Below are 11,720 nucleotides of genomic sequence, written 5' to 3'. Positions count from 1 at the left end.
TTTACTAGTACCACACAATTGTCAAAATAAGTACATGTGTTTTCTCAGGTATGTGTATACACATACCCGGTTTTCTCACCACTGCACGTGGTTTCGACCGATTTGTTTTGCACGTTTTTCTACGGATCACAGCGATGGCCACGCTTTCAAAATGGGTAGAAGGAATCGAACTATAAAATCAATAGTTTTGCCAATTTCTTTATTTCTTTACAATTTTATATGTCGTCTGCAACGTATTTCAATTTGAGATGGTGTAAAATTTGCAATTTGGTTGATAGGTAAATAACAAAATTGTTAAGCCTTTGAAATATAATTGTGACTCTTATTATCCACCGTACCTGGATTTTTAAAAAGTAGTTACGTTTTAGTTATTTTTAGAACTTTGTTTAGGATATTTATCCAAAAAAGGCAGTTGAATATAAACTCATTTGTTGTTTTATGGCAATTATTTTCTGTGAAATGTTGCTAACTTGACCTTGTATATGTATATAGCTTTGTATTTATTCAACTTAAGGTTACGTGCATATCCTTCCTAACTTTAGATTGAGATTTTGTAAATTAGTGTAAAAATGTATTGGTTTTAAACCAAAATATGAATAAAGCACACAAATATTGAATGTCAAAAATGTGTTTATGTTATTCTATCCGTCTTAAGCTTTAAAATGATATATAGTTTGACCATATTGTACCAAATTCAATGAAGAAAAACCAAAGAGAAGTTTTAATGAAATTTATCCCCCCATGAACCTTAAATGTTGACTGTGGAGAATAGATAGCTAAGTATTACAATTATGTATATCCTAGTTCATGCATACAACTATTACCAAATTATACACGATAAAGAGTAAACAACGTTACAGTCATATTAGATAATCGCTAAAAATGGTTCTATGTGTTCGTCATTCAGGGTTAATACAAACATTTGGTATTGTTATCAGAAAACACACTGACTTCCACATGCATGCTTACAAGAAAAGCCCAGTAAGGCAACATTAAGGTTATAAAATTATGTACAACATAACATATTTGTGTATTTTATTACAATTACCTTAAAGATGTTTCTCATTTGCTGTAAATATTTGTATGACAGAGAAATTTTGCTAAATTGGTCCAAATGTATGTTGTTGTTAAAAACAATACATCAAATAGAAAGGTAAAGAAATAGATTGTGGGTAAATGACATGTATTAACTTACAAAAATAAGGTCTATGCCCTGCAAATGTGTTACCTACTAGCACTTCAGCAATATATCAAAAGGAAAATACAACTCTGCCATTCAAAAAGCTCTAATATCTATAAGAACAGCAAATGAACGCAAAATCAAATAAATATATCAATGTAAAAACTAATGTCTTTGTCAAGGTATGGATGGCAATTATTTAGTCTTAGTGGGTTTCCTCAGGGCACCCCGGTTCCCCCCCCCCCCCCCACAACATAAAACCACACCAAAATTATATAGACTTACGGTATTAACTAAATAGCTGGAAACTGCAGTTTTAACATTTACCGTTACATTAGTACATTAAGTACGCTTATGTTATCATTTTTATACTCAAAAGTCTTATACAACACAATAGACATTGAGCAAACACATTTCCTCGATTAGATATAAATTATCCGAGTAGATTAAATTGCTAAGTCATGACTTTCGACATTGCAAATGGCGGACGTATTTTAACATTCAACCCGTGTTCAATTCAAAGCTGGCGATTTACTTACAAGTAATGGTGATTCAATAATGAAGAAAGAATTAACTGGGTTAAACAAGCGTTTGATTAGGTTTGTTAAACCAGATAACAACAAGCAAAATTTGGATTATTAAAGTTAAACAGGTAAGGCAACTGAAGTGTTACTGTGTACATATTTCGGACATGGATAGTATTCAGATAAACAGTAATAGATATACTAGATGCCCCATGCATTAAGATTGTGTTTTGTTTCAAAAGCAGTCATAGGGATGATGATAATATAATGACAATAAATATGTGATGAAAAGGTGCTACCGGTAAATATTTTAAATTACTTAAATGTTTTAAATATCGTACAAAGTTTGGCATCTGTTCCGTCCACTCATTCCCCTCAGTACACTGCAACAAAAATAAGTGCTCAGATAAGGCTATGCAGCCTGTGGGTGTCTGGACTCTCATCAGCCCAGAAAGACGCCATTCTTGATATATTTAAAGCAGATAAAACCTAGAACTCTGTGTTCCGAAAGCATGTTGTTGTTTGTGCAAGACTGTGAATGAAAGTAAATGTTGCTTTCCTGTGTCATTTAAAGCTGACAAAAGTTAAACAAAGTCATACAAAATACCATTCTTCAATTGGTACAATTCACAACTTGATTTTTCCCAATTGGAAGATTTTGCGACTCGTTTTTTCCCAATTTGGTGATTTCACGACGTGAAAATTTCCCAATGGCATGGGTACCGGACCCGTTCCCGATTTGGTGAAAAAAATCACTGGTTTAACAATGCATGATCATCAGCATGGTTCTCAGAATTTAAGATTCCTGCCAATCCCTCTTAGAGTAATATTTACGTCTACCTTTAATCTCTATTAACATCGTGCATATCCGTGCACATCCGGGTGTTACATTTTACTTCAAATGTATCACTGTTAAGACATAGGCTTTTATATTTAAATGAAGCGCATGACCACAAAAGCCAATAAGATTCATACAAATATTATTTAACACAAATAATGCTACATTTATGAATACAAACAGTCAATATGTTAGAATAGAATGGATATAGCAAGATGGTATACAAAATAGCATACCGTAATTACTCTATGTTTTCGGACACTTAAAAATAATTAATTTTTTTCGTGTCCGAAAACATAGGTACAAAAAATATGCTCAAAATGCAGGTGTCTGAAAACTTAGAGTCGAAAATTGAAGTGTCCGAAAATAGCGTCAATTGTATCAACGACTACCGGTAATAGCATGTGCTTGTACAATACAATGCCGTACATATTAAATTACAGTTATATATATTTGACTGCATTTTAAATAATTTTAAATGCTTAATTTATTTGACAGAAAGTTACACAAGGTTGTACTTTGACCAACGAGTTCAAAGAGGAGAATGTTACGTACCGATACTCGCTAGTATGAACCTGTACATTTCAGATAGTTGTTTTCTAACACCTTCCATTGTTCGTAAAACTTGCAATTGGGTGCATCACACTTTGAAGCTTTTAGTATTCGTCACCGTTATTTTACTTAGAAGGCGTAAAACCATTGCGGTAGATAATTGAACTGTTAATTGGTACTGCCCCTGGTAAGTGTTATAACGCTTATGCTATCGGGCAAAACCATTGTTTAATACCGGTTTACCAGGTTATTTACCCAATAACGCAATGTAATGGTCCGTTGCCCTCAGGCATGCACCTTCCATGTTTTATGATGTTAATCTGGTTGTAAAACTCTGTGATCGAAGTGTCATTAGATATCGAAAACAGGACCGAAATTTGGTAAAATAGCGCTGTAAAATATTCTGTCCGAAAACTTAGAGACATAAATAATGGACGAAAAATTGTGTGTCCGAAAATTAAGAGTCATGAAAAATCATTATTTTTGCTAAAAAAGGGGGTGTCCAAAAACTTAGAGTGTCCGAAAACATAGAGTAATTACGGTACTATTCTGCAACAGAAATTGCTCGTTAGAAAATTAGAAAACAATTACAAAGTATTTTACTCAAGTTAAAATACTTCTTCAAAATGTAACTCAAGCAAAAGAAAGATGGAGCAAACATACATTTCTTTCCTGCCAGTTTATTATACCCAACTTATAACAGATTGAAACAAAGTAAGCATACTAGTATTATGCATGAGGAATTTTAGTTACTATGTTACTATGTTTGATACCAGACAGAGGGTATATAACATATTCTACTCTGATTGGGATATAGATTAATCCAACCTCATGGCATATGATACATTCAAGTTATTCAGGGATTGGTTATATTTTATTTTACCATTGAAATGGTAGTAAGATATATTTGCAATGCCAGTCCAAGGGAGGCCACTCAAAATTAAAAATTGTACCAAACTTCTACCATTGGAAATGGAAGTGAGATATACAAATAATGCCAGTCCAAGGGAGATCACTCAAAATAAAACATACCAAACCTCTCTGTTTGTCCAGGAAATATAAGTTAATTCATTTCATGGAATTTCAGAAGTCCTTAATTTATTTCTTTATAAAACTGAAATACATAGTGCTTATACTTTGAGACATGAACTTAAGTCATAAACATGATGTAATGCTCAAGGTAAATTTATGGAATTTATGAAAAACTCATTCAAAATAATTTGACCGAGTTAATACTGGTGATAAATAACAGGCTTGATAATGATATGATAATTGCTTAGAACAACTTGCTATTATCTGCAATTAATAAATAATTGTCTTAAACTTCAATGTTCAACACAAATTTTCAAAACACAGTATCAAATATGGATTTCTTCTCAATTGGATAAGGACTGAAAAGACATGTCAAAATTTTCCTGTGGTTTAAAGCCAAAAGTGGTACTTGAAATTACAGGAAAAACACATTTGGCAGCAGACAATGACTGATCACAATATCGCGTACCTTATAACTTAAACCACAGTTCATAATCTGTGATTGGGCTGCATGCCACTGAGGCTGTGGCTGTTATTGATATCAAGTTTATCTTACCTGAAAAGACTTGGCTTGACTTGACAACTATCCCAGCCGCAGTCACTTCCACCTCAACCAGTTGGAGGTCAGTACAGGTCCAGTGGCTGACTTAAGTTCAATTCCTGCTGCTCACTTGACAACTATTCCAACTTAAGTCACTTCCATCAAGACATGATGGAGGTCCGTACATGTCTAGTGTCTTGATTTAGTTCTGGTACCACTACTCACTAGACTACTATTCCAAGCAGTCAATGTCACCTAGACACTTTGGATCATGTCAGTACATTGCCAGTGTCTGATTTAAGTTCCATTATGCTGCTCAATTGGCAACTATTACAACTACTGTACAGTCACTTCCATATAGACAGGAAAGGAGGCTAGTAGTATACTAGTACATGTCCAGTATCTGGCTAGAGTTCCATTTATTCTCAATACTCACAGAATATGTTTCACTGGCTGACCAATCTGCCTTCGGTACATCAACTGTGAATATACAAAAACAAAAAATAATGAGATAATTAATCTAAGTTTTGTAAGTAAAATTATTTGTAAAGAAATCCATTTTGTTCTCTACATACATGTACTAAGTAGAGCACGTGTTAGGGCAAAAAGTGCACCTGAAAGATAAGCAGGTTTTTTCAAAAATTCATACCTGTATCTACATTGTATTCATATTCTTTATTAAATACCAAACACTACTTTGAAATCATGAATCATAGAATAAAAATGTTCCAAATCTTATTGTGTTGAGTGTTGTTTTTTTCAAATTTTTGTATTAAATAAGATTTAAAAAATTATAAATTGTTGAAGACATCAATAGGTCTAGTTTTTGACCACAATTGACTTAAATTCTGACATAGCCTTTATAATGACAAGATGAACATTCTGACCAAGTTTCAATAAGATTTAATCATCAATTTAATAATGATTAATAAAACAGTAGAGATGGATTTCATTTTGTAAGGATTATTTGCTTTATGTTGTTATGATTTACATAATAATTCAATAAAGTACCAATATCTTCAAATTTTTAATCATGATGCAGTTAAATGTCATATTTTATTATGTTTGGGTTTTAAATTAGGCATATTCTCTAATACATAGTGTTAATCTAATATGTTATTTTAATTGTTTGTTCCCTTAACATTTTTGCAAAAATGTTTGTTGTAAGATATAATAATAAATAATGTGTAAGAAATAGCTTCTCTTTTCTGTATTTTATTATCCACTGTCATAGGTGGACGGATATAGTTATAGCATTGTCCGTCCAGAACACTCAAGAGCATTGAATTGATTTCATGGAAACTTGATATAAGTGTATAATCATTATCAGGGATCATATTTTTTTCGGTTTTGTCGGTCCCAGACCGTTTGGAATGATGAAAGACCGATTGAAAATCCCAAACAGTCGGTCCGATTCTGTTTGCTATTAAAATTCCCATGTCATGAAATCGATTACACAGTGTACATGCTAACACACCCTAATGACATTCTTATCTCGAGCGTGGGGATACGCTTCGGCCTCTGCCACGCCATTTCTGGTTTACATTTCTTTTAGTCAGAACCAATATTGTTTACATTTATTTCAGTCAGGACCAATATTGTTTACATTTCTTTTAGCAAGGACTGTTGTTTCGCTTGTTTCAAGATGTAAATCTCAAACACATAGCATACCATCATAAACACACAGCATACCATCACAAACACACAGCATTTCCATCACAGACACACAGCATACCATCACAAACACACAGCATTACCATCACATTTTAATGGGAATTTTAATAGCAAACAGAATCGGACCGACTGTTTGGGATTTTCAATCGGTCTTTCATCATCCCAAACGGTCTGGGACCGACAAAACCGAAAAAAATATGATCCCTGATAATGATTATACACTTATATCAAGTTTCCTTGAAATCAATTCAATGCTCTTGACACAAAACCCTTCTCAAAAAAGTGTGTAAAATGTACGTTTTAAGTACGTTTTGCGTGTGTTAAACGTGGCGGTATTGGCACTGCGTTTTTTGTGCGCTTTTTCTTACCGAGTGAGTTTTTAACAAAAACAAACAAACAAGAAAATGTGCGCTTTTTGTGGATAAATGTGCGCTTTATGTGCGTTAAACGTGCGCTTTTCATAAGTGTGTTCAATGTGCGCTTTATGTGCGTTAAATGTGCGTTAAACGTGCGCTTTTTATATAAGTGCGTTTTTGACTACCATTTATGTGTGTAAAAATGTGCGTTTTTAAGTGCGTTAAATGTGCGCTTTTTGTGAGTTAAATGTGCGCTTTTTTTATTTAAAAAGCGCACATTTAACTCACAAAAAGCGCAGTTATAACCCACATAAAAGCGCACATGTGTGTAAAATGTGCGCTTTTATGTGCGTTAAACGTGCGCTTTTTTATAAGTGCGTTTTTGACTGCCATTTATGTGTGTAAAATGTGCGCTTTTAAGTGTGTTAAATGTGCGCTTTTTGTGAGTTAAATGTGCGCTTTTTTATTTAAAAAGCGCACATTTAACTCACGAAAAGCGCAGTTATAACCCACATAAAAGCGCACATGTGTGTTAAATGTGCGCTTTTATGTGCGTTTTATGTATTGTCCTCGGTGGTAATGAAAAGGTCATAGACCGGACGGACTCGTATGACTTGAAGGAAAGAACAAACACAATATTGTTGATTGAAAACGGGCATTTATTATAAAATGCCATAAAAAAGATAAAAATAGAACAGATTCTTTCCAGAAAGGCATAATGGGTGGTAAAAACACGCCACGCGTATATACACATACAAAAACATGAATTTGAATGTGATGACGGCGGGAAAAACACGCCCAAAATAAGTATAAAAGAAAAATATTTGATGCGTATAACAGTAAAATAAGAAACAAATGTGTTTTACACACGGGTAAAAACATACATAGTACGGGAGTCAAAACCTTATGGCGGAGAAGGGGTGGAGGTGGGTTGTTAATTTCGACCATATTGGATTCCTCGTTAGTCTAAAAGGATACAAAGGGCCACAATGGCCAACACTGAATTTGATTGGTCAAAAGAGCCCATGTGACCCCACACTGAGGTTATACACAAGTAATTAAATATAAGGCTTGAACCAATATAATGTTCAACAATTAAGAAATCGTACAATGACATAAAATCTTTTATGTGTGCATAAAATATTATTAATGTGCGCTTTTTAAATAAAAAAGCGCACATTTAACTAACAAAAAGCGCACATTTAAGGCACATTAAGCGCAGTTATAACCCACACAAAACGCACAATTTACGCACATGAATGGCAGCAAAAAACGCACTCACAAAAAGCACACATGTGCGTTAAAGGTGCATCTTTTGCCTTAACAGTTGATTCGATTATGCTGTTAAAAGTTTTTTTTAAAATTCAGATATGCAATAAAAACCAATAATTATATAAACATATATATTTGTGTATTTTAATAATTACAAGATAATTCAATTTTATACTTTAATGTACACCAACATTTTTTAACATACATGAGTAATTAAATATCAATGGCAATTTGATGAAATAAATATAAACATAATTTGATTATAAATAAACAAAAAATAATAGCATACTATAATAACATGTACAGTATATACACCCGAACACATATATACATAAGAAAGATGCATATCAATCATGGCCTGTCAGCATTTCTTTGAGGCGGCGGAGTGCAGCTCTCATCTTTCTCTCCAAGTCTGCCACCAGCCGGTCAAACTTCTTTGCAACTATTATACTGTCATGGCCTTTGCGCGATGCGTCTCGTGCATGATCTCATTTGATCAGGTCCTGAAAGATATTTTATAATGTAAGTGTTGAATATTGCTGTTATGGTAATCTTGTTGCTATAAAAATAATAAATTTAAATCAAAACTAGTTTGTTTGCTTGTTGTTTTTGGTTGTTTATTTTGCAATTTTAATCCCCTGATCACATGTGACTTAACGCTTTTCATAAATAAATACGTTTGTTAGAAAATACTGTTCGAAAATGTACCAAGATACGTGGTCTCATTTTGCTGTGTGGACTGGTCGGAAGTGTGACACCTTTAAAATGCAATAACCAGTACCCTGTATAGTTTTACCTCTAAACAAATCCAGCTTTTCTTGGTCAAGGAGAGGGCGCGGTTTTCCCACTCCTGTTCTCCTCATGTCGGCCAGCTTGTGCAGGGTAAAACCTGGTATTCAAGTCCATACATCAGGTAGTCTCTCTTTTGCTCCCTTTTTTGGCAGGCGATGCGATGATGCACATTCTTTCCAAAGGATCTTCTGATCAATGTAAATTTCATGGTCACCATGGGGTTTAACCTTTAAATTTAAAAGTTCTCATTTAATATGGGGGAAAAATCTGTTCATTAATGACCAAAAATAGGTATAAATAACTTTAAGATGACAATAACCATAAAATACAGCCATAATAATTCAAATGGTGTTGTTTTTCTTTAAAATTGCATTACATTTACTCATCCATTTACATTTCCCAGTGACAATACATAAATATGATAATGATCATAATTAATTCAATAAACTAAATAAAAAAGGGATGCAGAATTGAAAATACGAACCTGTTACAACAGACTGTTCTTCAGTATTCCAAAAATACAGGCAGTTGTTGAACTAGACCATATCACTTTATATGTCTTTAACCACCCACTTTTAATCTCCTTTGCAACAAACTTATTGTTGATTTACACATTGTAGTAAATACACATTTTTTTCATCACACAATACTTCATGCTGAAAGTATTTCAAGACATTTTACACTAAAATAATAAGTCTTAGTTCTAGCTTAAAGTCAGTTGCTGATGCTGCTTGTTTTCAAAAAATAACTTCCTATCTGTGGTTCTCAAATAGAATAGATGGTGCCTGAACAAATCAAAAGTATATCAAGACCCCTTAGTTAGGCTTAGATGGAGGACTGATAGGGACTGGCTATTCTCTTATCTGATTCCATGCTGTGTCTAAGCCAAAAATTGCATAATTTGAGAAATACTGATAAGGCAGTCATTTCAACACCAAAATATTTATTGAATAATACACAGCACCCTTAACACATTATATTTAAATGTGAATATTTAAATATAACATGCTGAATGGTTTTAGCAATAATATTAAGAGTATAAATATTATTTTAATTGCCTTTTAAAATGTATGTTTATGGTCAATGTGGTAGACATTAATTGTATTAGGGTATAAATATCAGTATAAGAAAGTTCAAATACTTATTTATGTTGAGGAAATATAATTGATACTATCAAGCCCACATAATACTTTTGACACTTTCAATATTTTTAATTAGTTACACACAGTCTGATTTAGGTGGACATTTTTAGAAATGTTTGAGATTAAAACGTAAGCAATCGGATATGCATTGAAATTGTATGATAAAGTATGTAAACATTAAACAGGTTAATATGGACAACCAGTAATTATTCATACTGCCCCTTATATTATTACAGGTTACTGAGATATATGTCTATGTTTATTCATTTGATGTAAATAAATTGTTAGAGCCTGCAACAATTTTGTTTCTTGTTCAATTTCTGTACAACATTTGCTAAACGGTTGTTAAAGACGCACTTTTTAAGAAGTGTGTTAAACATGTGTCTTTTTAGATACATCCGTTTAAAACAGATCATATGATAAAAACGCACTTATGAAATAAAAGACTAACTTATGCTTAAAAAAAAGACGCACATCAAAATAGAAAAACGCACTTTTGTGAGAAAAAACCCACATCTGTAAACCTTAAAACTCACTTCTTAGATAAAAGACGCACTTCCTAAATAAAAGACGCACTGCTTAGATAAAAAACACATTTTGCTCACATCTACACTCAAAAGCGCACTTACAGATGAAGAAAACACACAAAAACGCACTTCCTAAATAAAAGACGCACTTCTTAGATAAAAAACACACATTTTGCTCACATCTACACTCAAAAGCGCACTTACAGATAAAGAAAACACACAAAAAACGCACTTTTTCACGAAAATAACGCACTTGAAAAGAAAAAAACGCACAAAAAGCGCACTTAAATGCACTTTTGAACACTGAAAACGCACATATTAACAAAAAACACACAATTAACGCACTTTTAAGTGCGCTAAATGTGTGTTTTGGTAAAAAGTGCGTTTTTATTTGACAAGGGACTGTTTTAAATTGTATGAACTTTTTAATGTGCTCATTTAATGTGTGTTTTAAAACCCACAATCAATGCACTCACTAATTAATTCATTATTTATTTATCTACTTATTGATTTTTTTACTTAATTAAAGTTGTGTTTTGTTTTATTTATTTAGTTTGGTTATTTTAAAGTGTTTATCAGATTTTAGTTACTGCCTATATTTATATGGTGTCAGCTTTTTACCTCGTAACTTTTATGAATTGTATGTCATATTTACATGTACAACGCCATTGAATATGCACGCATAAAAATAGGTGTTTAATCAAATAAATAAGTTTCAAGATTCAAGTTTCAAAGAAAGCGTATATAAATACGGATACTTCGCATGTGGCCGGTTGACTCATATGTTTTAATTTCACTTCCATTGTTCTTTTGGTTTTCTGTTTTGTAACTATAGACTTTTGACCAGCAATATGTAAAAATGTAAAATAAGCCGCGAAAAATCCGCGTAACAACCTGTACTGCCTGTGATGCAGCTAACAACTGCACAGAAAAAGACATTCGCTATCCTTGATCTCATTCATTGAACTATCAAGGCCGTATATCTTTTTTAATATATTTCTTGTTTAATTATTGTTTTGATCTTTGACCTTGAAGGATGACCTTGACCTTTCACTTCTCAAAATGTAAAGCTCTCTGAGATACACATGCATGCCAAATATAAAGTTGCTATCATCAATATTGCAAAAGTTATGACCAAGGTTAAAGGCAGGCAGGCAGGCAGGCAGGCAGACAGGCAGGCAGACCAAAAACAATAAACCCCCGATCTTTGATACAAGGGCATAAAAATGAGTGAAAATCTCTGACCAAGCCCCGTTCCAACCCCCATTACTTTTTACCCAGGGGTTGGAT

General features: G+C 33.1%; 1 long non-coding RNA gene across 1 annotated transcript; it reads right to left on the bottom strand.

Annotated features, from left to right (window-relative positions):
- Positions 1-8,328: 8,328 nt before the first annotated feature.
- LOC127860991 (uncharacterized) lies at positions 8,329-9,436 on the bottom strand. Its single transcript, XR_008040008.1, has 3 exons — positions 9,246-9,436; positions 8,766-8,988; positions 8,329-8,472 (listed from the first exon to the last, which is right to left on the bottom strand). It is a non-coding gene; the product is annotated as an uncharacterized LOC127860991 (long non-coding RNA).
- Positions 9,437-11,720: the final 2,284 nt, after the last annotated feature.

The sequence above is a fragment of the Dreissena polymorpha genome, chromosome 15, assembly GCF_020536995.1.
Source record: "Dreissena polymorpha isolate Duluth1 chromosome 15, UMN_Dpol_1.0, whole genome shotgun sequence".
Taxonomy (NCBI): Eukaryota; Metazoa; Mollusca; class Bivalvia; order Myida; family Dreissenidae; genus Dreissena; species Dreissena polymorpha.
This window is presented reverse-complemented; position numbering and strand designations above follow the sequence as displayed.